At 45.1% G+C, this 26,580-nt stretch overlaps 1 protein-coding gene across 1 annotated transcript in view; it reads left to right on the top strand.

Annotated features, from left to right (window-relative positions):
- SNX27 (sorting nexin 27) overlaps window positions 1-26,580 on the top strand; it is a 2,194,393-nt gene that overhangs the window by 608,822 nt on the left and 1,558,991 nt on the right. The window lies entirely within an intron of this gene.

Here is a 26,580-nt window from a genome sequence, read left to right as displayed (position 1 = left end):
CATGATCAGTTCAAATAGCAAGTCAGGACAAAAGGGATAAGGCAGTGTAAATTCCATTGTTGTGATAATTGCATTAGCAGACTTCATGGTTCAGAAGTACAGTTTTTGTCAGATATGTCCGTCATCTTTGACTGGTAAAAGGTAAGTATTCTTGACAAGTTTGATAATCCTCAAGAGGTGTGTGTGAGATGTTCTTCATGTTTCACTGTTGCAGTCAATCCATTTGGGTTATCTGCTTGCAGGTAGCCCTCAGTCGGCCTGAGTATCAGTCTTGGGTCCTGTGTTTGTTGCGGTCTCATCTTCCATGACGTTAGGTAGTCAGGGGTATAAAGCATGCAGCCAACACCATTACATCAGTCTTTCTTGCCTTGCCGTACCCAAAGCAGAAGCATTTCGCAAGTGCCGGTCGGCCGACTCCTGAAATTTTCGTTTTCGAGTTTCAGATGCAAAGTCTTCAAAAAATTCAAGTACCCCATTGGGGATCCTTTTTCTTGCTCTAAACCGATGTTAGTAAAAGTTAACAATTGTATTTCTTGTGGAAAGCAAATACCTCCTAAAGATTTTCATTCATTCTGCATTCCATGCTTAGGCCCAGACCACGACGTCCCTCGCTGTCAGTTTTGTGCCGTATTCAATCCTCGACCTATTCGTCGTCTGTTCATTTTTGCATCTAACTATTTTGATACTCTGTTCAGTTATCTAGAAATGACTTCGGTAAGTCATCCAACTACCGCCATTCCGAAAAAATAAGATCGCATATGTCCAAAGCTGTTGACGCTTCCGTTAAGCTAGTAGCCAGTTCGCCGGTACTCAGTGAGATGCTTTTGCAACCCCTGATACCTGCTACATCAGATTCACAGGCCTCTACTGAGACCCATTTGGAGTCTGGTATGCCGCAAGATGCTTCTTCGACAATGGAACCTGGGGATGTCTCTCTACCTTGGCTGGGTCCGGAGCCGCTGTGCAGGCACCGGCTTCTGAGGGTGTATTCAGGCGTACTGACTTGCATATCAAACCAATGCCTTCTTCTTTATGGCCTAAAACTCGATCCATGCCTAGAAAACTGGTGCCCAGACCGCATGGTCAGACCCCTGTGCATAAAAAACAAATAAGAATGGCTGAAGACCTTATTACTGTAATCAGGGGAAGCCACCCTTCTCTGTCTGAGATACAGAACTGATTTTCCTTCTGATTCTTCTGATCAGGATTCTGAAATTTGTTTCTTCTGATGACCAGGATTTGCCCTTATCTACCTTTGAGGATTCTGATGCAAAGGACTCCTTTCCCTCTGCTTCCCCTCCAGAAAATTTCTCTTTTGGTGAAACTTTGCATACTCTTAGGGAGCATTTCCGCTGGGAAAGCCAGGATTACTCTTGACTCCAAAAAGAGGCTTAGGGAATTCTTGCTCTTAACTCAACACAGGCCTTTAGCTATCCCTCCTGTACTGGACATTGTAGATGATGCCTTCATGGAATCTAGCCTGGCCCCAGACACTTTACCTCCAGCTCCCAGGAAACCTGACAGGTATTAGAGTACTTGACTCTCACAATTTCCTGTTTAAGAATCCTACTGCGGATCCAGAGACCATTTCACAGGGACCCAAAGGCATTAAGGCTACTATTGCCAAAAACCCTACTCCATCTGATAGAGATTCCAGGGCTCTGGACAGATGGGGTAAGAAGGTATGTACACTTCTGCTACTTTGGCCATTAGGGCCTTAAACTGCCAGTTTCATATGTTAATGCATCAGCAGCATATTATTGGATTACTTAAAACAGAAAGTTATGTTGATTCCTGACTGTGCCAAAAATAAAGAATTACAGGATTTAATGCATTTTGCTGAACAAGTTATTTATTTATTTTTATTTTATTTTACATTTGTTAACCGGGGGTGTCTGAGCCGAAAAGGCCCTTTTTCAGCAGAGGCCCGGGGAGAAAAGCTCCACAAAGAAAAATTACAGACTCATTTAGTGATTTAGACATGATCAGTATACACACAAATTACAGGAGACATGTTTTTACAGTGGTATGTGGCACATAAACAGTTACAGTGGAGAGAACAAACAAAAAAATATTAATTTTAAAAATAAAGGCAATTAATAGATTTGTGGTGTACAGCTGAAATTTGGAACATAGGTAGAATACATTCATAGTACACAGGTACAGTACATACATTGTAGATTAGCCAGTGTTTGTGAGTAAGATTGAAAACTATTGTCAAGTGCTCTAGATTTTGTATGCATGTGTTATCCACTTTCATTAGCCTGGGAAGCAGTCATGGTCACTGCCAACTTTCCTTGAGATGTAGCCTGAAGAGATCTATAAAGGAGGCTTTGGATTATGTATTTTGAATGCTTGTAGGGACAGAGTTCCATTTTTTAGCCACTGAACTACTATATAGTGCATCTCCAAAGCTATTGTAGCTGTTGGTGACTTCTAGTAGTAGTTTGCTTGATGATCTAAGAGGCCTTTTGGCTGAGTGATGTTGTACTAGGTTTTTGAGGGCAGGACACTTATTGGGGAGGTAATAGATAGAATGACAGAGGCAGAGCTGATTGTAGGTTAGGAGGTTGGGCAGTTCAAGCCAGTGGAGCTGTCTCAAAGAAGTACAGTGATGAGTTCTATATGAGCAATTTGCAGCAAAGTGGGCAATTCTATTATAGCAGGCTTCCATTTTGCTTAGTTCAGTTTTGTTGAGATTAGACAGAATGGGAGATGCATAGAGTAGGGTGGATAGAAGTTGGGAGCGAGCAATGGCTGATCTTGTGTTGTTGGTAAGAAATGGTTTGATACGGTAGAGCGACCCCAGTTTGGCATGTACTTTTTTAATAGTTAAGTTGAGATGACTATCAAATTTTAGCTGGGAGTCTATGGTTATTCCCAATAGCTTCGCCTGTGCCACTGGAGCAATTGGAGTAGCATTAGTGGAGTAGATAGTGAATTGACTGTTAGTGTTTTTGTTAGAACTGGTTGTAATCATAAGCTGAGTTTTCTTTGGACTGAGGATAAGTTGGGCTTTGGTAAGGTAGTCCCCATTTGGTAAACATACTTTGCAATGTGGTTTTGATTCCTTAGAGGTATCTTGCATGGCTGCTGTCACTGGGTCTGTACTTAGAAGGCATGTTTGGCTTAAGGAGCAAACTTTGCCAGATCATGTTAAAGCTAAATTACTGGATGCTCCCTTACACCACGACAACCTGTTTGGCAACAAAGCAGAAGTACTTAAAAAGGAGGAAAAAGCTAAATATATGCAAGCTGTTAAATATTTCCTGCAAGTACAGCCTCACAGATTTAGTAGGCACTGGCCTTCTAAGAATTGGTCCTTTCCTGTCTCTTCCAAGCCTTCTCTGTCCAAACCCTGGACCAGCAAGACCACCCAGGCTTCAGTCTCAAGGCACTCACAGGCCTAAGCAGTGGGGGGCTCCCGCTTCCAAGGCTGGAAGTGGTAAGACACCCCCCTATAGTAAACTGTCACAATGACTTAACCTTAAACCTTTCAAGCCCTGCTCAACTGACTGTTCCTTTAGGGGGAAAGATAGCCCTGCATGAAAAAAAGTGGGAACTCATTACCCAAGACAAATGGGTTCTAAATATAGTTTCCCAAGGATACAGATTCCACTTCCACTCCTTAACCCCAAACGGTTGACTAGACCTACCCCCAAACCAGTGGGCAGAGGCTCAACAGCAGGTTCTTAATCTTCTAAGTATCAGGGCTATTCAACCTGTCCCAGAAAAGGAATGGGGACAAGGTTTTTACTCAAGACTTTTCCTGGTTCCCAGAAAAGACAATTCCTGGCATCCTATCCTGGACCTGTTTATCCTAAACACCTTGTTGGTAATCCCAAAATTCAAAATGCTAACTCTTCATCAGCTGCTTCCCATGCTAGGCAAAAATGTCTGGCTGACATCATTGGATTTAAAGGAAGCTTACCTGCACATCTCAATAAGGGAATTTTGCAGAAAATACCTACACTTCAGAACAGGCTACATGCACTATCCGTTCTCTGCACTGCCCTTTGGCTTATTTACTGCTCCCAGGGTATTCACAAAGAGCCCAACTCCAGTCATTGCATTCTGCAGGCAAAGAAATGTTCAAATATACCCATACCTGGGCGATTGTCTAATTCAGGCAGAAAGCCAGGACATACTGTTAAATCATCTGGTATTTGTAAAGAAACTGCTAACCTCACTGGGTATGCCATAAACGAAAAGAAATCTCACTTAGTACCCTGCCAACATATTCTTGGGAGCAAGCTTGAATACAACTTCCCAGATGGCCTACCTCATGCCAGAGAAACAAGTTTGACAGCCTACTTCAAACTACTGACCACAAAGACCGAGCTATTTGCAAGGAAAATACTGCAAGCCCTGGGGTTCATGTCTTCCTCCATTCTACTAATTCCATATGCAAGACTGCATATGAGGAAACTACAATAGTATCTAAAAAGCCTTTCGTGTCAACATTATCAGGACCTGCAATCAATTATTCCCATCATTCCTTGTATAAAGACAGAGTTCCTTTGGTGTGCAGAGACCTGCCACCACAACAAGGGACTGCCATTCACTCTACCCCCTGCCACCCAAACCCTAACAACAGATGCATCAGAATATGCATGGGGGGCTCACTTGGCATGGCAGTGCATTCAGGGCAAATGGAACCGGAGTCAAATGCACCTGCATATCAGTCAAAAATAAATGTTAGGTGTACAGAATTCTCTGACAGCCTTCAAGGACTGCATTCTTCCAGGACAGTTATTGGTAAAGATGGACAAACACCACTGTTATGTGGTACATAAACAAGCAGGGGAGAACCCACTTATACCCCCTCTGCAGACTAGCCATAGCTCTGTGGAACACAGCCTTGAGCTACCAAGTGCACCTACAAGCTCAATTCCTGCCAGGCAAGCAAAATATGCTGGCAGATGACCTAAGCAGAAATCTCATGGACCCACACGAGTGGAAACTGGAGCCAAAGATATTCAACATTCTGAGAAATAAATGGGGGAGCCCAGAGATGGACCTGTTTGCCTCCCCTCAGAACTACCAATTGGACAAATTCTGCACAAGGACTCCCCACAGACAAGCTTGGAAAGTGGATGCCCTGTCCTTTACCTGGGAAAGCCTCTCAGTTTATGCCTTTACCCCTGTCTCTCCTCTCGAAAGTTTTACTAAAGATCAAACAGGACAAACGAAGGACAATACTCATTGCACCAGCCTGGCCATGCCAACACTGATGTACCCCCTCCTGCACAGTATGTCACTACTGGAACCATGGCACCTGCCTCAGACTCCATGTTCTTCGTGTTTCACTGTTGCAGTCATTACATTTGGGTAATCTGCTGGCAGGTTACCCTCAGTCGGCCTGAATTCCAAAGTCTTGGGTCCTGCGTCGGTTGCTCTGTCCTCTTCCATGACGTCAGATCGTCAGGGGTATAAAACATGCAGCCAACACCATTTTCTTTAGTCTTTCTTGCTGTGCGATGCCCGAAGCAGAAGCATTTCGCAAGTGCCGGTCGGCCGACTACTGAAATATTCGCGTTTGATTTTCAGAACTGAAGTCTTCAATAAAGCTAAGTACCCCGTTGGGGAAACTTTTTTTCTTGCTATTTACCGATGTCAGAAAAAGTTATTAATTCTATTACTTGTGGGAAGCAAATACCTCATAAGGATTTCCATTTATACTGTATTCCTTGCATAGGCCCTGATCACAATGTGCCTGGCTGTCGGTTTTGTGCTAGATTTAACCAACGCACTATTAAGCGTCTGTATATTTTTGCATCTAAGTATTTTGGAAACAGATTTAACTACCCTGAGATGTCTGATAGCAATCCGACTACCGGAGTAAATAAAAAACTCAAAGAAAAGGACAGAGAAAGGCAGTCGATATCCAAAATCGATGAAGCTTCTCCTAAGCCAGTCGCCAGTTTGCCGGTACTCAGTGAGGCACTTTCGCAGGCCCTGTTACCCGCTACCTTCGAGTCGCAGGCCTCTGCCGACACCCATGTGGAGTCCAGCATGCCACAAGATACTCAAGGTATTGGACCAATGGATGTATCTCCCTCGGATAGGTCCGGAGCCGCTGAGCAGACACCGGCTTCTGAGGGTGTATTCAGACCTCAACATTTTTATATCAGACTGACAAAAGCTGCAAAACCAAAGGCAAAGACACCTTCTAAAACTAAAAAACAACACCTGAGCCACATGCTCAGGCCTCTATGCCTAAAAAACAGATTATCAAAATGGCTGAAGACCTTATTACCTTGATCAAGGGTAGCCATCCCCCTCCAGATAAGAGGCCTAGGCAGGACACTGACTATGAATCTTCAGATCAGGGTTCTATTTCTTCTGATTCCTCTTCTGATCAGGAATTATCTTTACCTCCCTATGAGGATTCTGATGCTGAGGAGTCTATTCCATCTGCATCTCCTCCTGAGGATTATTCATTTGGAGAAACCTTGCATACTTTGAGGGAACATTTTCACTGGGAGAGTCTAGACTTCTCAGAATCAAAAAAGAGGCTCAGGGATTTCCTCCTTCTCCCTCAGCACAAGCCTTTAGCCATTCCCCTTGTGTTAGACATTGTGGATGATGTTTTTTCGGAGTCAAGCCTGACCCCTGACTCTACCTCCGGCTCCCAGTAAGCCTGACAGGTATTTACAGGGTCCCTGACTATCGTAAATTTTTATTTAAAAACCCTGCTGCTGATTCTGAAACTATTCCACAGGATCCAAAGGGAGTTAAGGCCTCAACAGCAAAAAACCCTACCCCCACCAACAGAGATTCAAGGGCGCTGGACAGATGGGGGGAAAAAAGGTTTATACATATGCAACCTTGGCAATCAGGGCCTTAAACTGTCAATTTCATATGCTTAAGTACCAACAACATGTTATGGGATTGCTGAAATAGAAAATGATAATTTCAGAATGTGCAAAAAATAAGGAATTGTAGGAATTATTACATGCAGCTGAACAAGTTGGAAAGCATACTTTGCAATGTGGTTTTGATTCTTTAGAGGCCTCCTGTAGGGCCACAGTTACTGGATCTGTGATTAGGAGGCATGCCTGGTTAAAGGAACAAAATTTGCCTGATCGTGTTAAAGCTAAATTGCTTTACAGCATGATTCTCTGTGTGGTATTAAGGCAGAAGAGGTTTTAAAGAAAATGGAAGACAAAGCGAAGTCTGTGCAAACTGTTAAAGATTTCTTACAAGTGCAGCCACCTAGATTCAGTAGACACTGGCCTACAAAAAATTGGTCCTTTCCTGTGTCAGACAGAGCTCAAAGGGGCAAATCCAGACGCCCTAAGGGTTCCAGGTACCAGGCTCAAGACTCAAACAGGTCAATGCAATGGGGCGCATCCACCTCCAAATCTGGAGGAGATAAAGTGCAAACCTACAGAAAGCAATCCCAATGACTTCCCTCTGCCTACACCAAGCACTTATCTTTTGGCAGCACCCATAGGGGGAAAATTAGCACTTTTTGCTCAGAATTGGCAGTTAATAACCAAGGACAAGTGGGTACTGAACATCGTATCACAGGGATAGATTCCATTTCCCCACACTGCCAATGACAAATGGTTGGCCAGACCTGCCAAAAAAACAATGGGCAGAGGCTCAGAAACAGATTACGTCCCTCATGGATATGGGGGCCATTCAGACAGTACCAGAACAGGAAAAATGACAAGGTTTTTACTCGACTGTTCTTGGTACCCAGAAAGGACAAAGCCTGGCAGCCAGTACTGGATTTATCGATTTTGAACACATACCTGGACATTCCAAAATTCAAAATGCTCACTTTGCAACAGCTTCTGCCCATGCTGGGCAAGAATGCTTGGCTGGTGACTTTAGACTTGAGGCATACCTGCATGTCCCAATAAGACAGTCGTGCAGAAGCTACCTCAGATTCAAGGCTGGCTTAATGCATTACCAATTATCTGCACTGCCCTTTGGCTTAGCTACAGCTCCCAGGGTCTTTACAAAGTGCCTGGCACCAGTAATTGCATTTTGCAGACAAAGAAGTATTCAAATATATCCTTACTTGGACGGCTGTCTCATTCAAGCAGAGAACAAGGACACTCTTCTACGACACCTGGCATTTGTGAAAAGGCTTCTAGCATGCCTAGGGTACACAAACGAAAAGAAATCACAACTGGTACCCTCTCAAAAGATAACATTCCTGGGTACAAGCTTGCATACAACTGCCCAGATGGCTTACCTCACGCCAGACAAACAAAGGCAACTGACTACTTACTTCAAACTGATGGCAACAAAAACCCAGTCTTCTACAAGACAAATTATGCAGGCTCTGGGCTTCATGGCATCCTGCATCCTACTAATTCCATATGCAAGACTGCATATGAGGTAACTTCAATGGTACCTAAAAAGTTTATGGAGTCAACATTCACACAGTCTGGAAACAATGGTTTCTCTCATCCCCTGCCTGCAACAGGAGTTTCTGTGGTGGGCAAAGGCCTGTCACCAAAACATGGGACGGCCCTTCACTCTACCCCCTGCCAGCCAAACCTTAAAAACAGATTCATCAGATTATGCCTGGGGGGCCCACATGGCAGGAAGATGCATTCAGGGTATATGGGCACCAAATCAAATGCATCTACATATCAACCAGAAAGAGATGCTAGCTGTTCAAAATGTCCTAACTGCATTCAAGGACTTGTTTCATCCAGGACAACTACTGATAGACGGACAACACCACAGTCGTGGTATATAAACAAACAAGGGGGCACACACTCATACCCCCTTTGCAGATTAGCCATGGCACTGTGGTACACAGCTTTGACCTACCAAATAAATCTTCAAGCTCAATTCCTGCCAGGAAAACAGAACACTCTGGCAGATGACTTAAGCAGAAACCTTATGGATCCTCACGAGTGGAAACTAAATCCACAAGTATCCAGCATGATAACAGAGAAATGGGGGAGCCCAGACATAGATCTCTTAGCCTCTCCTCAAAATTATCAATTGAAAAGATTCTGCACAAGGACATATCACAGACAAGCATGGAAAGTGGATGCCCTATCCTTCAGTTGGAAAAACCTGTCAGTTTACGCCTTTCCTCCTCTACCCCTTCTACCCAAGATCCTCCTAAAAGTCAGACAAGAGATGCCAAAGATGATATTAATTGCATTGGACTGGCCCGCCAATACTGGTACCCAATCCTAAGGAACATGTCTCAATACTCAGCATGGACCTTGCCTCAAAGACCACAACTACTGTCCCAGCAAAACAAATCAGATCCTGCACAATCAACTACAGACTCTGAATCTGGCAGCATGGCTAATCATGTAATCGTACGCACGACACCTCTCAGTAAAGCTGTGATGGATGTCATTTTTGGAAGCCAGAAGGCCTAGTACTAGAAAATCTTATGCTGACAAATGGAAGTGATTCTGTGTTTGGAATCGAGCACAAGGAACTGATACAGCAAAACCACATATTCCTTAGATTTTACAATACTTAACTGAGATGCTTGACAAAGGCCCATCTTTCTCATCAATCAAAATCCATGCCTCTGCCATTTCGGCTCATTACAATACAGAGCCACCAATCTTTTCTCATCCTTTACTAAAGCAGTATCTTAGAGAAGCCAAAAACCTAAGGCCTCCTAGAAGATCACCATTACCTGCATGGGACCTCAATTATGTGTTGGAAAAGCTCACCCTGCCTTCATTTGAACCAGCCGCTATTGATGTTTTAAAGTTGTTATCATGGAAGACTGCTCTGCTACTAGCAATTTCTTCAGCAAAAAGAGTTTCAGAGCTACAGGCCCTCATGGCTGTAGAGCCTTTTATCATATTTTACCCAGACAGGGCATCTCTGAAGACAAATCCTACTTTTATGCCCAAGGTGGTTTCCATTGTGGCTCTTAACCAAACAGTTCATCTGCCAACTTTTTATCCAAATCCGCCGAACAAAGGGGAGAGAATTCTGCATTCCTTGGACATACACAGACCGCTAAGATTCTACTTGAGCAGGACAAAAGCTCTAAAAAAAAAAAAAAAAAAAAAACTGAGCAATTACTAGTGTCATATGCTGCAGGCTCAGAAGGAAAGGCTATCTCAAAGCAGACAATTTCAAAGTGGATAAGCCACTGCATCCATTTATGCTACTTACACCATGGTAAACCTGTGCCCAAGGTCATTAGGTCTCATTCCACCAGAGCTGCAGCTACTTTGGCAGCCTTTCTCAGAGGAGTACCAACCAAAGACATTCTAGAGGCTGCTACTTGGAGTTCTGTTCACACCTTTACAAAGCATTACCATTTGCCTCTCTACTCTAAGTCCAGGGCAGGCTTTACAACTGCAGTGCTGCAGGGCCTTATAGCCGCACCTAATGCTGTATAGCTCTAGCCTTCCAACCATAGCTTTGGGATTCTACCCAAATGTAATGACTGCAACAGTGAAACACGAAGAACATAGTACAGTTGTGTACACTTATCATAAATGTGTTTGAGTGTATTCACTGTTGCAGTCCAGGTTACCCTCCCAACATCCCCCTGTCATTCTACAGTTTATCTTTCCTTCTCTATCTTCTACAACCTATGTGGTGTATTTGCTTGTAGATGAAGGTAAAGTTTACATTGATGCATGTGTGTGTGTGTGTGTATGTGTGTATATATATACATATATATATATATATATACATATATATATATATATATATATAATATTGCTACCTTTTTGGGGGCAACTGACATCTGGGGCAAGAAAAACTAAAGAAAATGGTGTTGGCTGCATGTTTTATACCCCTGACGACCTGACGTCATGGAAGAGGAGACCGCAACTGACGCAGGACCCAAGACTTTGGAATTCAGGCCAACTGAGGGCAACATACCAGCAGATTACCCAAATGTAATGACTGCAACAGTGAATACACTCTAACATCTACATTTATCGTAAGTGTACACAGCTGTACTTTCCCTAGTGTCCCAACAGGAGGGCCAGATTCTGCACCCTCAGCTTCAAACCCTGAACCTGGCAGCCTGGCTAATTACCTGAGTTCTCCTATACCATCCCTCCGCAAACAAGTGCTGGATGTCATCCTGGAGGCAAGGAGGCCTAGTACTAGAAAATTCTATGCTGAAAAGTGGAAAAGATTCTGTTCCTTGAGCCATACTCTGGTGATGGGTACAACAGTGCCCAGTTTATCACATATTCTTCAATACTTAACAGATGCTTCACAAGGGCCTTTCCTTCTCTTCCATTAAAATTCATGCCACGACGATTTCAGCACATAATACTGAGCCACTCCTCTTCTCTCATCCCCCAGTGAAACAGTTCCTCAGAGGGGCCAAAAATTTAAGAACACCAAGGAAAGCTTGTACTCCTGCCTGGGACCTTAACATTGTATTGGAAAATCTCACTCTACCTCCTTTTGAGCCAGCTGCAACTGCGGAGTTGAAATTACTTTCTTGGAAAACAGCCTTCCTTATAGCCATCACTTCAGCATGACGGGTGTCTGAATTACAGGCCCTCATGGCAGTGGAGCCTTTCATCATCTTTCATGCGGACGACCAATCCTTCCTTTATGCCCAAGGTGGTATCCAGTGTGGCCCTTAATCAGTCCATTCATTTGCCAACCTTCTTTTCTAATCTACAGAACAAAGGGGAACGAATACTGCACTCCTTGGACATGCGCAGACTACTTAAATTTTAGTTAGACAGGACCAAGCCTCTCAGGAAATCTGAGCAGCTGCTAGTTGCCTTTGCTTCAGGGGCAGAGGGTAAGGCCATTTCAAAGCAAACCATTTCTAAGTGGATAGGCCATTGCATTCTTTCCTGCTATAAGCACCATGGAAAACCTACCCCACAGGGGATAAGACCCCATTCCACCAGGGCTGCATCTATTTCTACAGCCTTTCTCAGAGGTGTTCCTACCAGGGGACATCCTAGAAGCTGCTACCTGGAGTTCTGTACATACCTTCACCAAGCATTATCACTTGCCAATTTTTTCTAAATCCAGAACTGGTTTTGCCACTGCAGTCTTGCAGGGCCTAATAGCTAGTCCTAATGCTCAACTGCCTCCTCCCTTCCTTAGCTTTGGGAATCTACCCAGATGTAATGACTGCAACAGTGAAACACGAAGAACATAGTACAGTTGTATACACGTACCTTAAATGTAGATGTTCGACTGTATTCACTGTTGCAGTCCTGGTTACCCTCCCTCCAGCCCCCTGACTTCTATTGACTATACAGCTCTTCTTGTTTACTATACTTAAGCTTTCTGGTGTATTTGCTTTTTTGTTGGAGGTGTAACCTTGTATATAATTGCTTCCCATTATGGGGGCACCTGACATCTGGGGCAGGAAAAGCTGATGTAATGGCGTTGGCTGCATACTTTACCCCTGACTACCTGACATCATGGAAGATGAGACAGCAACCGATGCAGGGCCCAAGAGTTTGATAATCAGGCAAACTGAGGGCTACCTGCAAGCAGATAACCCAAATGTAATGACAGTGAATGCACTTGAACGTCTATATTTATGGTAAGTGTACACAACTGTACTTTTTTTTTCTGCTTCCACTGAGACCTTGTTTAATGGCTCCTGTATCTTCAACCAGTTGCCCCATTCTTTCTGACTGAACAAGGAACTGGGTATTCTCTAGCCAGCTGGGAGCTGTACAGCCCATTCATTCCTACCCAGGAACCCTAATCAGCTCCCCCCTCCCCTTTCCTTGGCAAGAGTGAAGTAGTAGGGAATGGCCCAACTTGCTGTCTTGGGGTGATGGTGTACCCTCTCACTTTGGGAGTACCTCATGTGGCTCTTTCAAGCCTACAGTCACTGCTGGATGCCTCCCTGCATCAGTTTCTTCTCACAAATGCACCACAACAAAGTGGGATTGGCTGGCATGGAACACCACTAGATGAACATCTGCTAGCGATCATGTGGATAGGTGAGCCAGCAGCAGCCACTTACTCCATTTTCCCTGACTAGCACTTGCCCGGCACCCAAGGTGCTAATTTAACTCGGATCACCTGTCAAACAGTTAGGTCTTTATCCCTGTTCACCCTAGAGCTGACAACCCTGAAGCAGTGTATAGTGTAATGCTCTCATTGCTGTCCTTTAGATGCCCTGATTTCTTTAAAAGGTGGGTTGTTGCAAAGTGATAATTTTTATAGCTAGGAGGTGGCAGTTGTGGCATTGCATGTAAGGTTCTTTCACCCCCTCCAGATGTTGAGAGTTGGAGCTCCTCCATTGACAGTTATTTGGCATGGAGTCTTTTGTTAACGCTGAATAGCGAGACGCAGAGTAGCATCAAAAACTCTTCCTTTTGTTTTCTTGCTGCATCTCTTGATGTCTTGCTATTCTCATGTTGCAGTATCCCAAACCCTTGGGTATTCCTCTCTTGCTACCCTTACATCCGTGCAGTATACAAAAGCTTCTAGTCACTGCAGGGTATGTGGGAAGTCTGACATTGGCTAAGGGAACGTAGGCCATAGAAGTGATGTCTGCACATACCACACCTCAGAACTTCTCTGCTGCCAGTCGAACATCAGCTGTTACTGCCGTGCCAGCCATCTGATTCTTTTTTCTAAAATAAGTACCCTGTTGGGGATATTTTGTTATTTTGAATCACTGCATGTTTGTGTAGGTTCATCTCATCCAGCAAGGGGAAAGTGTAGGTGCGGTCATCTCCCCATAAAGACGCCCAAGAGCTTTGTTTTTTTTTTTTGTGTAGAGCCTATGCACGACTATAAGTCTTGCTCCATCTGCCAGGCCTTCGTTCCAAAAACTTTGCACAACTGTCTGCATGCGTTGAATATTTACCTTGAAAAATCAGTGCCTTAAGCAGTTAGGTTTAGCTACGGAGGGGGCCATCTAGTCAACCTGTCGAGCCAGCAAAGAAGGCCAAAGTTGCTAGGCCTGACTCTGTTGCTGCACCTCCTTCACCCGATATCCCTCCTGTGGCCGACGTTAGCCTGGAGGAGCGGTCGGTCACCTCCGATATGGGTACAGCAGGTACAGTTGGGGAAGCCACAGAACCCAGAGTGGAAGGCACTTCTGAGGTGACTCAGATGTCTGCTACCAATGGTGAGTTGGGATCCTCTGCTTGTACCGGTTGCCCAGATGGATCCCTCCACTACTACACAGGTTTCTGAACATAGGCCTACCTTGGCCCCAATGCCCACTAGGCCTTCTCTTAAAAGAAAACAGAAAACACAGCATGTTTCTCCTTCTGCAGAGAGCCAGCCAGACTGGCAGGCTTTTTCTCAGTGCCTTTTCAATGCTTTTATGCTCTGAGGCCTGCTATGCCCTCATCCTCAATAGTGGCTCCTCCTGTGATGAGCAGTAGGCCTCGGGCCTTAGATGCTTAAGCTGAAGTGAAGGACTCCTCTGATTCTTCTTCAGGTGACTCTCTATCATATGCCTCCCACTTACCATCTCCCACTTGGTTATACCTCCCCAGAGGAAGATTCTGCAGAAACTGATTCTCCTGGTGAGGATGTTACCTTTGAGGAGACCACCTCTGAAATGAGGGAGCATTTCAAATGGGACTTCTCTGAGATGACATAAGTTCAGAAAAGATACTATGAACTCCTTCAGATGGGCACCCCTGCTCCTCCTGCTATACCCCCAGTCTTGACAGCATTTTTGGATGCATTTATTGCAGCATCCATTAATCCTGACTCAGCCCCCTGCACCTCGAAGGCTTGACAGATTTTGTAAGGTCCCTGAGGGGCCCAAATTCCTTAAGTGCCCTGCAGTGGACCCTAGCACTATATGGGTTTCTGCTAATAAGGCCTCAAAACTGCTTCCATCCACCTCAGTTCTCCCCACGGATAAAGACAGCAAGGCCTTGGAGCACCTTGGTAAAAAGGTTTATATATCAATTACCTTGGCATTCAGGGCAGTAAATTATCAAACACATATGCCTAAGTATGCCCAAGCCCTTTTAGGACAAGCCACTAAACGTTTGAATGAGATTCCATACTCTCCTGCCAAGGCATAATTATCCAGCCTCATTTCCCTGCCTTCTCAGGTCACTAGGCATTCCATTAGGTGCAGCTATGATGTAGCTGAAGCTTCTGCCAGATTCACTGCATCTGCCTCAGTCCTGAGAAGATAGTCATGGCTAAGTTTACAGTCCTTACCTGATGATATTAGGGCAAAACCTTTGGATGCACCTCTGGATAACTCTGCCCTCTTTGTGACTAAGTTGGCTGAGTTGTTCAAAACTCTGCAATAGAAGGGGAAGGACTTACAGGACATGAAACACCTGTTCATTTGTCCTGTCCCCAAATTCCACAGGAATTTCCCCTCAAAAACTCATTCATAAGAAAACACTCTGCTCCCCCTCCTACTTCCAGGGGCAGAAAGAGTGCCAGGAAACAACAAACTCCTTCCAGGCCTGCTCAGACTCCGGCCCAGAAGCCTTAATTTCAGGACAGGGCAAGTGTTATTTCTTGACTTGGATCACAACACCCACCTTGAGGGGCATTCTTCAGCCCCCAAAGAATAGCTCCCCCTTTTTCAGCCAGTGATAGGCTTTTGGCCCAAGGAACAATTGTCAGTCCTTGTGATAGAAAAGGGAAAGGGTTTTCTATTTCAGACTCTTCCTAGTCCCAAGAAAAGATGGTCCATGGAGACCAGTCCTAGACCTTTCCCACCTCAGTTTCTTCCTGCAAGTACCCTCTTTTTCATATGCTCACTCTGCAGCCCTCTTCATTTCTCCTCAGGCATTCTTGACCAACTTGGACATCAAGGACACCTATCTGCACAGCCCGGTAACGCCAAAGTACAGGAGATACCTAAACTTTTCTGTGGGCTACTGACATTTTCATTTCTCTGCCTTGCCCTTTGGACTTTCTACAGCACCAAGGGTCTTCAAGTGCTTGGCACCAGTTGTGGCCTTCTGCAGGACTCGAGGGATTCAAATATTCCCATACTTAAATGATCTCCTCATCCATGCAGATTGCCCAGAATCCCTGCAGTGCCATCTACAAACAGTAATATCACTCCTGCAAGCACTGGGTTTCAGAATAAAGTACCCCAAGTCCAACTTGAACCCCTTTCAGGACCAAATATTCCTGGGGTGCAGGATAAAGAAGGATGTCATGAGGGCCTTTCTGACACCTCAAAAGGTGAAAAACTTAAGGCAGTGCCTTCAAGCCACAGCCTTGACTGCTAAGCAGTATTTCAGACTCCTGGGTCACATGGCATCAACCATTACCATGTTGCCGTTGGCAAGGCTCCACATGAGAAAGTTTCAATGGTACCCAAGACACTCGCATCCTGTAGAGTACAAGATCTCCTTCCTACCTTGCCTCAGGAAAAAGATTCAGTGGTGGCTGAATCAATTGAACTGCAACCCAGGACTCCCCTTGCGGGCCCCCTTGCCAGTACAGGAGATGTGCATGTTTGCCTCTGATCTGGGATGGGGAGCAGCCATGTGTTCCTTAAGAGTCCAGGGCACTTGGCCGGACTCCATCAGACAGGAACATATCAATATCGGAGAAATGAGAGCAATTCTTCTGGCCCTGAAGCCCTTCCAGCATACACTGAAGCAGAGCCCACTAAAATTGTTCAGACAACACTACAGTTATGTGGTATTTGAAAGCAGGGGGGAACAAAATCCTGTTTGCTATGCAGACTAGCTTTGCTAGTGTGGGAGCTTGCTACAAAACTGGAAGTCACTCTGTAGGCAGTGTATATCCCTTCAGAGCAGAATATCCATGCAGACATCTTGAGCAGGTCCATGTCACAGTCCCACAAATGGATGCTTCACATGGATGCGTTTCTGGACATAGTCCACAAATGTACACCTCCGGTAGATCTGTTTGCCTCCCCTATGAGCAGACAACTTCCATCCTTTTACACCAGGCTACCCAGTCCTGTGTCAAGGGCAATGGATGCCATCTGAATCTCTTGGAAGGGGATGTTTCTGTATGCATTCCCCCCTTCCCACTTCTTCAGAAAGTCATACTGAAAATCCATCAGGACAAACCAAAAATCTTGTTGGTAACTCTCTTTTAGCCAAGACTGCATTGGTTCTCCTTCCTTCTGCATTTAGCCAGGGGCAATTACCACAAGTTACCTCAGACTGGACCTACTCATACAAGACAAGGGATCCCTAATCCATCCCCACCTTCAGTCTCTGAACCATACCCTGTGGATGATAGAATTCTGATCCCTTACAGACACCTTTACAATGAGTATGTGCTCACAGTCCTGCAGGAGGCCGGGAAGCCTAACACTGGGTGATCTTACATGTCCAAATGGAAAAGATTCTCCATATGATATCTACAAAAACAGTTGGACCCTTTTCAAGTTGATGTCCCCTTAGTACTGTCATACCTGTGTGAACTCTTGATGACAAGGTTGGCATACTTCTCTGTTAAAGCCCACCTTGCTGCTATTTCTGCTTGTCTGCCTCTGGATCGCCCTTTCGCATCTTGATTACCTGCAAAGTTATTCCTAAAGGGAGTGCTGCATCTCAGGTCCCTCAGGAAACCCGTCCCACCACCATAGGACCCGAATTAAGTTCTGGAGAAGCTCATTGTGGCCCCCTTTGAACTGGCTACTAAGGTCTTTGTAAAAAAACTGCACTTGGAAAATGATTCTCCTAGTAGCCTTGAACATCAGCTAGAAGAGTGTCAGAGTTACAGGCCCTCTTGGCTATCCCCCCTTTTCTCACCTTCCACAAGGACAGGGTAACCTTTAGGACCAACCCTTCCTTCATGCCCAAGATGGTCAATGAGCTATTCTTAAACCAAGGTATTCACCTTCCCATCTTATTTGCCCGTCCACAATATGACAGTGAGAGAGTGTTACATTCCCTTGATGTGCATAGGCAGCTTTGGTTTTACCTTGACAAGACCAAGTATATCAGAAAAATAGACCAGTTTGTTTGTCTCCTTTCATCTCAGGGCTCTGGGGAAAGCAGTGACAAAGCAGACTATTTCTGCCTGAATTTCCAGGGCATTCTCCTTCTGCTATGCATACCATGGGAAATCCTTAGGGTCTAAGATTAAGGTCCACTCCCATAGGCTATGGCTTCACCTGGAGCTTTCTTTAAAGGACTGGACACTGCCACTATTTTAGTGGAAGCTACATGGACCTCTGTCCACACCTTTAGCAAGCATTATAAATTGGATCACATTTCCAAATCCAGGGCTGGATTTGCCAGGACAATCCTTCATGAATTCATAGAAAATAGTTCAAAGCCTCCCCCTCGTCTTCCCTTTGAGGTTTGGCACTCACCCAAGGGTTTGGAATACTGCAACATGAGAATAGAAGGACATAGAATAGTTGTGTAAAATCTTAACTTAACCGTAAATGTCCTTCTCTTCCATGTTGCAGCATTCCTTTCCTCCCTCCTTCCCCCTTCTTCCACTAGACTTCCCCTTATCGGATGGCACTGGACTTGTACAGTTATCCTGGGACTGGGGACCAACTGGGGCACTCTGTTCTTAGGTGTGGTACATGTAGACATCACTTTTTTGGCCCACATTCCCTTAGCCAACGTCAGACATCCCATGTACCCTGCGGTGACTAGAAGCTTTTATATACTAGCTGGACGTTCAGGTAGGAAGAGAGGAAAACCCAAGGGTTTGGAATACTGCAACATGAAAGAGAAGGACATCTATTGTTATGGTAATATTCTACACAACTATTCTTTTTTGACACATTGTGATACTTTTCAGGAATAGATCAGCTTTATTATTTCCCCATGTGTCTACAGCAAGAGTTGGTTAACTACAGATGTTCTTTGTAGTCAGTGTTGCAGCAATGATTCTTGGTGCTTCTTGCCATGCAGAATCCATGACCGATCCTATTTCTAGAGTTGTTGCATCATCCCTAGCTGATGGACATCCAAAGACCAACATTTGGACTTCAGGGTGTAAGAAAGGCATCTGTTAACACCTTCTTCAGTCTTTTGTAGCCATGCAGTCTGATGTGCTTCATGTGTGCTGAGTATGCTTGTAACTTGTTTTTCCTATGAGCATTCTTTGTCAGATAAGTATCCCATTAGGAAAATTTCTCCAGTTTAAAATACTGAAAAGTCAACCATTGCTTTCTTGACTGTCTGACCAGTCTGCTTCCAAAGCAGCTTGTCACTGTAAGGTCTGGCAGTTGGCAAAGAGGTTAAGGTTGTGAGCTGTAGTTCCTTTGGTACAGGGTTGGATTCCCTCAGCCCTCCCTTGCCTCCTGTGTGAACCTGAACAAGTCACTTAGCCAGCATTGTCATTGCTCCTGGGTCAGCACTGAAAAGGGACCATGTCTAGTGAGCCTACCTGGTTAATAAATTTCACTTTACCAGAAGCAGACAAGACCTTCACCATAGACGGTTCAAACATCACTTTGGAGGGCCTATCTAGGTTCCCTGAAGGGGCACGGTATTTGGTCCCCTAAGCAGAGAGGGTTGTATATAAATCAGGAGGAGTCCCTAGCAGTTAATCTGACCATAAAAGCTTTTCATCTGAACTTAAGCCCAGGGATCCTGCAAATCTGGATAGACAACACCACAGTGGTGTGGTATATAAACAAGGAGGAGTTTTTCTTACTATCTGTGCAGACTTGCCTGAAAAATCTGGATGTTTGCTCGAGATGGGGTTAACTCATAACCTCTTATATTCCAGGTTGGAACAATACCTTGGCAGATCCTGTATGTGGGGATGTTCTAGATCCCAGCAAATGGATGCTGGAGAGAGATCTTAATTGATCTTAACCATACAGTGGCAGATCCCTTCAATAGACCTGTTTGCTTCTCACTACAACAAGCAAATACAGAAGTTCTGCTCCATAACACAACAGAAAGGAGCTTATGGCAAACTGATTCCTATATGCATCCCCCCTTGCCCCTGATAATCAGGGTACTGACAAAAATCAAGGCAAACAGAGTTAGTGATCCTAGTGGCCCCCCTCTGTTTGGGAACACTGTTTAAGCTCTTTTTTTTATTTACTTATTTTATTTTTGTATTTGTTAACTGATTAAGCCCACTGGACACAAGTGTCCCTCTTCAGAGTGACCTGTAAGCACACTCTAAGTGATTTGGTCCAAGTCACCCAGTGGACAAATGGAGGTTAAAGGAATGAAACCCAGTATCTGACTACAGGAAAGAGCCCTTTAACAGCTCAGAACCTTTATCATCTGCACTATAGCCACTCACCAATAATTGGTAAGTGTATCAGGCAGTGGAGCTTACAGATGTTTCTTGTGCTTCACTGTTGCATTCATCACATTTGGGTTATCCCTGCCAGGGTAGCCCTCTGCTGACACAAATACCAGAGGCTTAGTATTTCTGCATCGGTTGCTGTCACTTCAGGACTGACTTCAGGTCATCAGTAGTATAAAGTAAGGTAGCCGACACCATTACATCAGTCTTTCTTGCCGCAGAGCCCGAAGCAGAAGCAGTTTGCATGTGTGCCAGTCGGCCGCTACCCGAGTTTCGCCTTCCAAATTGAAGCTGAAGTCTTCTAAAGTGAAGTACCCCTTTGGGGATCCTTTTTTCTTTCACTAACCAATGTCAGAAAATGTTAACAGTTGTCTCGCATGTGGAAAGCAAATACCACACCAAGACTTTCATTCTTACTGCATCACTTGCTTAGGCCCAGACCACGACGTCCCCCGCTGTCACTTTTGTGCTTTGTTCAACATCAGAACCATACGTTGTCGGGCCCTTATTGTAGCTAGATATTTTCGCTTACAGAAGTCTTATCGGAATTCGAGAAGACTTCTGTAAGCCATCCGACAGCAGATCTTCTGAAAAAACGTAAAGATAGTGACAGACCACACAGGTCCAAACCTACCGATGCTTCCAATAAGCTAGTCATCAGTTCTCCTGTTCTCAGTGAGGTGCTTTCGCAGACCCTGATACCTGCTTCTGTAGATTTGCAGCCCGCTACTGAGACCCTTTCAGAGTCCGGTATGCCGCAAAACCCTTCAACTAAGGATCCTTGAATTGTGTCTCCCTTGGATAGGTCCGGAGCTGCTGAGCAGGCACCAGCTTCCAAGGAAGTACTTTGTACTACCAATTCTCAACACAAACCGACTACTTTTACATCTACTGTTCTTTTGAAAACTACCGAATTTCTAAGGCGCAGGGTATGAACCACACCAAGAAACCGACTAAACTGACGACCCAATCTCAGGCACCTGCTTCCTTGCCTCAGTCTCAAATGCTTAAAATGGTGGAAGACCTTATCATGCTGATCAGGGGAAGCCAAGCTACCCCTTCCAAAAGAAAGATCTGTCCCTAGTAGTTTTGTCTCAACAGGAGTCTGATGACTCTGATGCATCTGAATATGAAGACATGCAACCCCTCTCGCTTATGAGGATTCTGATGCAGAGGACTCCATTCCTTCAGCCTCTCCCCGAGGACTTTTCCTTTGGGGAAACCCTTCATACCTTAAGGGAGCATTTCCAGTGGGAATGTCAGGACTACCCTCAGTCTAAAAAGAGACTCTGGGAATTCCTGGATCTTCCACAGCACAGGCTCCTGGCCATTCCCCCAGTCCTGGATGTTGTGGAGGATGTTTTCCTAGTCCAGTTTGACTCCTGATACCCTCCCTCCTGCACCCAGAAAATCAGACTGGTATTATAGAGCCCCTGACTTTTACAAATTTCTTTTTAAAAAGCTTACTGCTGACCCTGAGGTAATTTCTCAATGACCTAAAGGAATTAAAGCAACCTCTGCTAAGAATCCCACCCCTCAGATAGGGATTCCCGAGCACTAGACAGATGGGGTAAAAAAGTATACACCTCTGCTACTCTTGCTATCAGAGCACTAAACTGACAGTTCCATATGCTAAAATTTCAGCAACATACCCTGGAACTCCTCAAAGTGTCTTCCTTTCCTACTTGTGCAGAATCGAAAGAGTTATAAGAGTTCATGCATTCTGCAAATCAAGTAGCTAAACACAACTTACACTGTGGGTTTGATGCCCTAGAAGTTTCTTGCAGGGCAGCAGTTACTGGTTCTGTCCTTAGAAAGACATGCATAGCTTAAGAAACAGCCCTTGCCAGACCATGTTAAATCCAAATTGTTGGATGCACCCTTGCACAAAAGAACTTATTTGGCACTAAGGCAGAAGATGTTTTAAAAAAGATGGAAGAAAAAGCTAAATCTATGCAGACAGTTTAGGATTTCTTACAGGTCCAGCCACCCAGGTTCAGTAGGCATTACCCCTCCAAGCAGTGGTCCTTTCCTGCTCCCACCAGGTCAGTTCAGCCCAGACCCTGTGGAAGCAGACCCTCCAGACAGCAGCCACAGGGAATGCAGAGATCAAACCAGTCTACTTCCTCCACTTCAAAAACAGGGAGTTATAAGCCACCCCCTCATGGTAAGAACTCACTGTGACTCTTCCCCCCCCCCTGCCCACCTTCACTTAGCCCTAGGAGGAAAACTGTCCTTTCACACAAGCACCTGGGCCACCATTACCAATGACTGCTGGGTCCTCAACATAGTGTCCCAGGGATACAAATTTTCTTTCCACACTCTTCCAACTCCAAAAGGGTTCCCAGATCTACCTACAAACCAGTGGGTAGAGGTGCAAAAGCAAGTCTTTTCCCTGCTCTCTCTGAGGGCAATAGAGCAGGTTCCTGCAAAACAGAAAGGCCAAGGTTTCTACTACAGACTTTTTCTGGTACTCAGAAAAGAGGGCACCTGGCTCTCCATCCTCAATCTATCCATTCTAAACACTTTCCTGGTGATGCCAATAATCAGAATGCTCATCCTCCAGCAGTTGCTACCCATGCTCTCCAAGGATGCTTGGCTAGCCACTGTAGACCTCAAAGATGCCTACCTCCACATTCCTATCTGGGAATCATGCAGGAAATATCTGTGTTTCAGGGCAGAATCTCTGCAGTTTCAGTTCTCTGCACTTCCCTTTGTCTTATCTACAGCTCCCACAGTTTTCACAAAATGTCTGCCTCCGGTCATTGCTTTTTGCAGACAAAGGAATATCCAAATTTGCCCATACTTAGATGACTGCCTAATTCAGGCAGACGGCCAAGAAAAGCAGCTCAAGCACCTGGCCTTTGTAAAATTCCTACTGACCTCTCTAGGGTACACAGTCAAATAAAAGAAATCCAATCAAGTACCCACCCAAAGGATTATATTCCTGGGAGCAAGCCTGGACAAAAGCATCCCAGATGGCATTCCTTAAACCAGCGAAGCAAACTTACCGGACAGCCTATTTCTCTTAACTAGCCACCAGACCCCAATTATCTGCAAGGAAAATCCTGCAAGCGTTGGGGTTCATGGCATCTTGCATTCTACTAATTCCATATGCCAGACTGTATATGAGGAAACTTCAGTGGTACCTAAAAAGCCTTTGGTGTCAACACGCTCAAGACCTGGAAACTCTTATACCCATGATACCTTGCCTCAGAAAAGATTTTCTTTGGTGGGCAGCAGCTTGCTCCCACAACAAGGGACTACCCTTCTCACCCCCCCCCCCCACTGCTGCCCAGACCCTAACCACAGACCCATCAGACTATGCCTGGAGTGCACACCTGGACGGCATGTGCGTACATGGCCAATGGAACCCCACAGCAAATCCATCTGCACATCAACCAAAAAGAGATTATAGCTGCCCAGCACACCTTGACAGCTTTATAGGTTCATAGGTTCATAGGTTTATACTAGGCTATCTGCCCTAAGGCATTTATAAGCCTAGCCCAAAGTTATGTGGCTTACGCCACCCCTTATGTGCAAGCCCCTTCTCTCCCCAGGGGCTCTCCTGATCAAAACAGACACCACCACTGTGATGTGGTACATCAACAAGCAGGGAGGGACTTACTCCTACCCTCTATGCAGGCTGGCCATGACCCTTTGGCACACAGCCTCTGCCATGCAACTCCACCTGTTAGCACAATTCCTGCCAGGTTCTCTAAACTCTCTGGCAGACTACTTAAGCAGAAGTCTTCTAGACTCACATGAGTGGCAGCTAGACAAAAGAGCCTTCACCCTAATAACTCAGAAATGGGGCACCCCAAAGGTCAACCTCTTTGCCTCCCACACCGACCATCAGCTCAGCAAGTTCTGCACCAGAGAGCATCACTGCATGGCTTGGAAAGTGGATGCCCTGTCCTTCCCCTGGGTTAATCTATCGGTCTATGGCTTTCCTCAGCTATCTCTCATCCCCAGGGTACTGCTCAAAACAAGGGAGTAAAAACCAAGGAGAATTCTTATTGCTCCAGACTGGCCTTGCCAGCACTGGTACCCACTGCTGCGCAGCCTGTTCCCACTGCTGCCATGGCATCTCACTCAGACCACAACCCTTCTGACCCAGAGGGAAAGAGAATTCATGCATCCCCAACTGCAGACCCTCAGTTTGGCAGATTGGCTTATTCCCTAACCAACGATCAATCTGCCAACCTCAGTAAACAGGTTCTAGATGTTATATGCGAGGACAAACACCCTAGCACTACAAAGTCTTATGCTGACAAATGGAAAAGGTTCTGTACCTGGATTCAGGCTAAGGGAGCCGATACGGCACAGCCCTCTCTCCCTCTCTCTCATCCTGGATTACTTAGCTGACCTGCTACAGAGTGGTCTCTCTTTTTCCTCTATTAAAATTCATGCCTCTGCTGTCTCCGCTCATTTCCCCACTGAGCAGCCTTTTTTTTCTCACACACTCTGATCAAACAATTCCACACTCTGATCAAACAATTCCTAAGAGGGGCTAGCAACTTGAGGCCACCCAGAAGAGCACCAGCCTTAGCTTGGGACCTTAACTTTGTATTGGAAAAGCTCACCCCCCCCCCCCATCCCTTCAAACCAGCATCTTCAGCAGAGCTAAAATTCCTCTCCTGCAAGACGGCTTTTCTTCTGGCCATCACTTCAGCCAGAAGGGTCTCCGAGCTGCAAGCACTCATAGCTGTGGAGCCCTTCATCATCTTCCATGCTGACAGGGTCTCCCTCAGGAATAACCCATCCTTCATGCCCAAAGTGGTGTCCAGTGTGGCTCTCAACCAATCCATTCATTTGCCCACCTTTTTCCCTAAGCCACAGAACAAGGGGGGAAGGATTCTGCACTCTTTAGATGTGCACAGACAGCTCAGATTCAATCTAGACAGGACTAAATCCTTCAGAAAGTCTGATCAGTTGCTGGTTACCTTTGCTGCAGGGGCATAGGGGAAAAGCCATTTCCAAGCAAACAATTTCCAAATGGATAGCACACTGCATCCATTTGTGTTACAAGCAACACAGAAAGCCTCCCCCTAAAGGGGTCAGGACTGTCTCCACCAGAGCAGCCAACACCTCTGCAGCTTTCCTCAGAGGAGTCCCCACCAGGGACATCCTGGAGGCTGCCACCTGGACATCTGTTCACACTTTCACCAAACACTACCACCTCCCTATCTTTTCCAAATCCGGGGCAGGGTTTGCCTCTGCAGTCTTGCAGGGCATCCTAGCCACCCCCTAGATTCCTTGACTGCCTCCACCCTTTTCCTCAGCTTTGGGAATCAACCCAAATGTGATGACTGCAACAGTGAAACATGAAGAGCATAGTACAGTTGTGTACACTTACCATAAATGTGGATGTTCGAGGGTATTCACTGTTGCAGGCAGTCCTGGTTTCCCTCCCTCCATCATCCCCCTCTTCTTTTCTCTCTCTCCTTACAAGGGACATTTTGGTATTTACTTTCAACTGGTGGGGTTCTTCCACCCGAACTTGCCTCCCACTTTGGGGCTCCTGACAGTTGGGGCAAGAAAAACTGATGTAATGACATCGGCTGCCTTACTTTATACTACTGACGACTTGGCGTCAGTCTTGAAGCGACAGCAACCGAAGCAGAAATACTAAGCCTGTGGTATTTGGGCTGGCCGAGGGCTACCCTGGCAGGGATAACCCAAGTGTGATGACTGCAACAGTGAATACCCTCGAACATCTACATTTATGATGTGTACACAACTGCACTTTCTCTTTCATGTATCCGAAGACACCTGTGCAGTCATAAATGCTGTAAATGCATAGTGTGTATGTATGGAGTTGGTAATGTAATCATTTTTTTATGGTTCATAAGAAATTACTATGAACTACTTTGTTTCAACATGTATTTGGGAAGTGTACTATGGTGGTTGATGTGCAGGATTGCTTGTTTTTTCTTTATTTTAAAGATTTGAATTAACCTAGTTTAATTCCTTTGGTTATAAACCTAAAGGGTAAAGCTTACATGATGCCATAGTAAAGGATTTTTGCTATACCCTGGGTTTAGTTTTTGTTCATCACTTTATTTCAAGAGAAAGGAAAGTAACACTGGCACTTTGTCATTTTGTTTATATGGCTCACTTTCCTCTCTAGATATCTCTGTATTTAAAACTGGTGTAACCTTGAAAGAATATTTTCTCCATGTGAAAAAGTCTTCCTGCATTCTAGTATTTTGGTGAAAATCTGTCTTATTGCACTATTAAATGCTTTCAGTTATGTATACATTTTTGGACTATGACTAGATCTTTTGTTTCTGATTTGTGTTGTGTACACATGTCCTCCCTGTGGTCATGTGGGTTTCCTCCTGGTGCTCCAGTTTCCTCCCACATCCCAAAGACGTGCTGTAGGTGGATTGGACACTCCAAATTGGCCCTAGGTGTGTGTGTGTGTGTGTGTGTGTGTGTGTG

Source organism: Protopterus annectens, chromosome 8.part0 (genome assembly GCF_019279795.1).
Source record: "Protopterus annectens isolate FY-2018-M chromosome 8.part0, PAN1.0, whole genome shotgun sequence".
NCBI classification, from domain to species: Eukaryota; Metazoa; Chordata; order Ceratodontiformes; family Protopteridae; genus Protopterus; species Protopterus annectens.
Note: the sequence above shows the minus strand (reverse complement) of the source record. Positions and strands in the feature narration are given on the sequence as shown.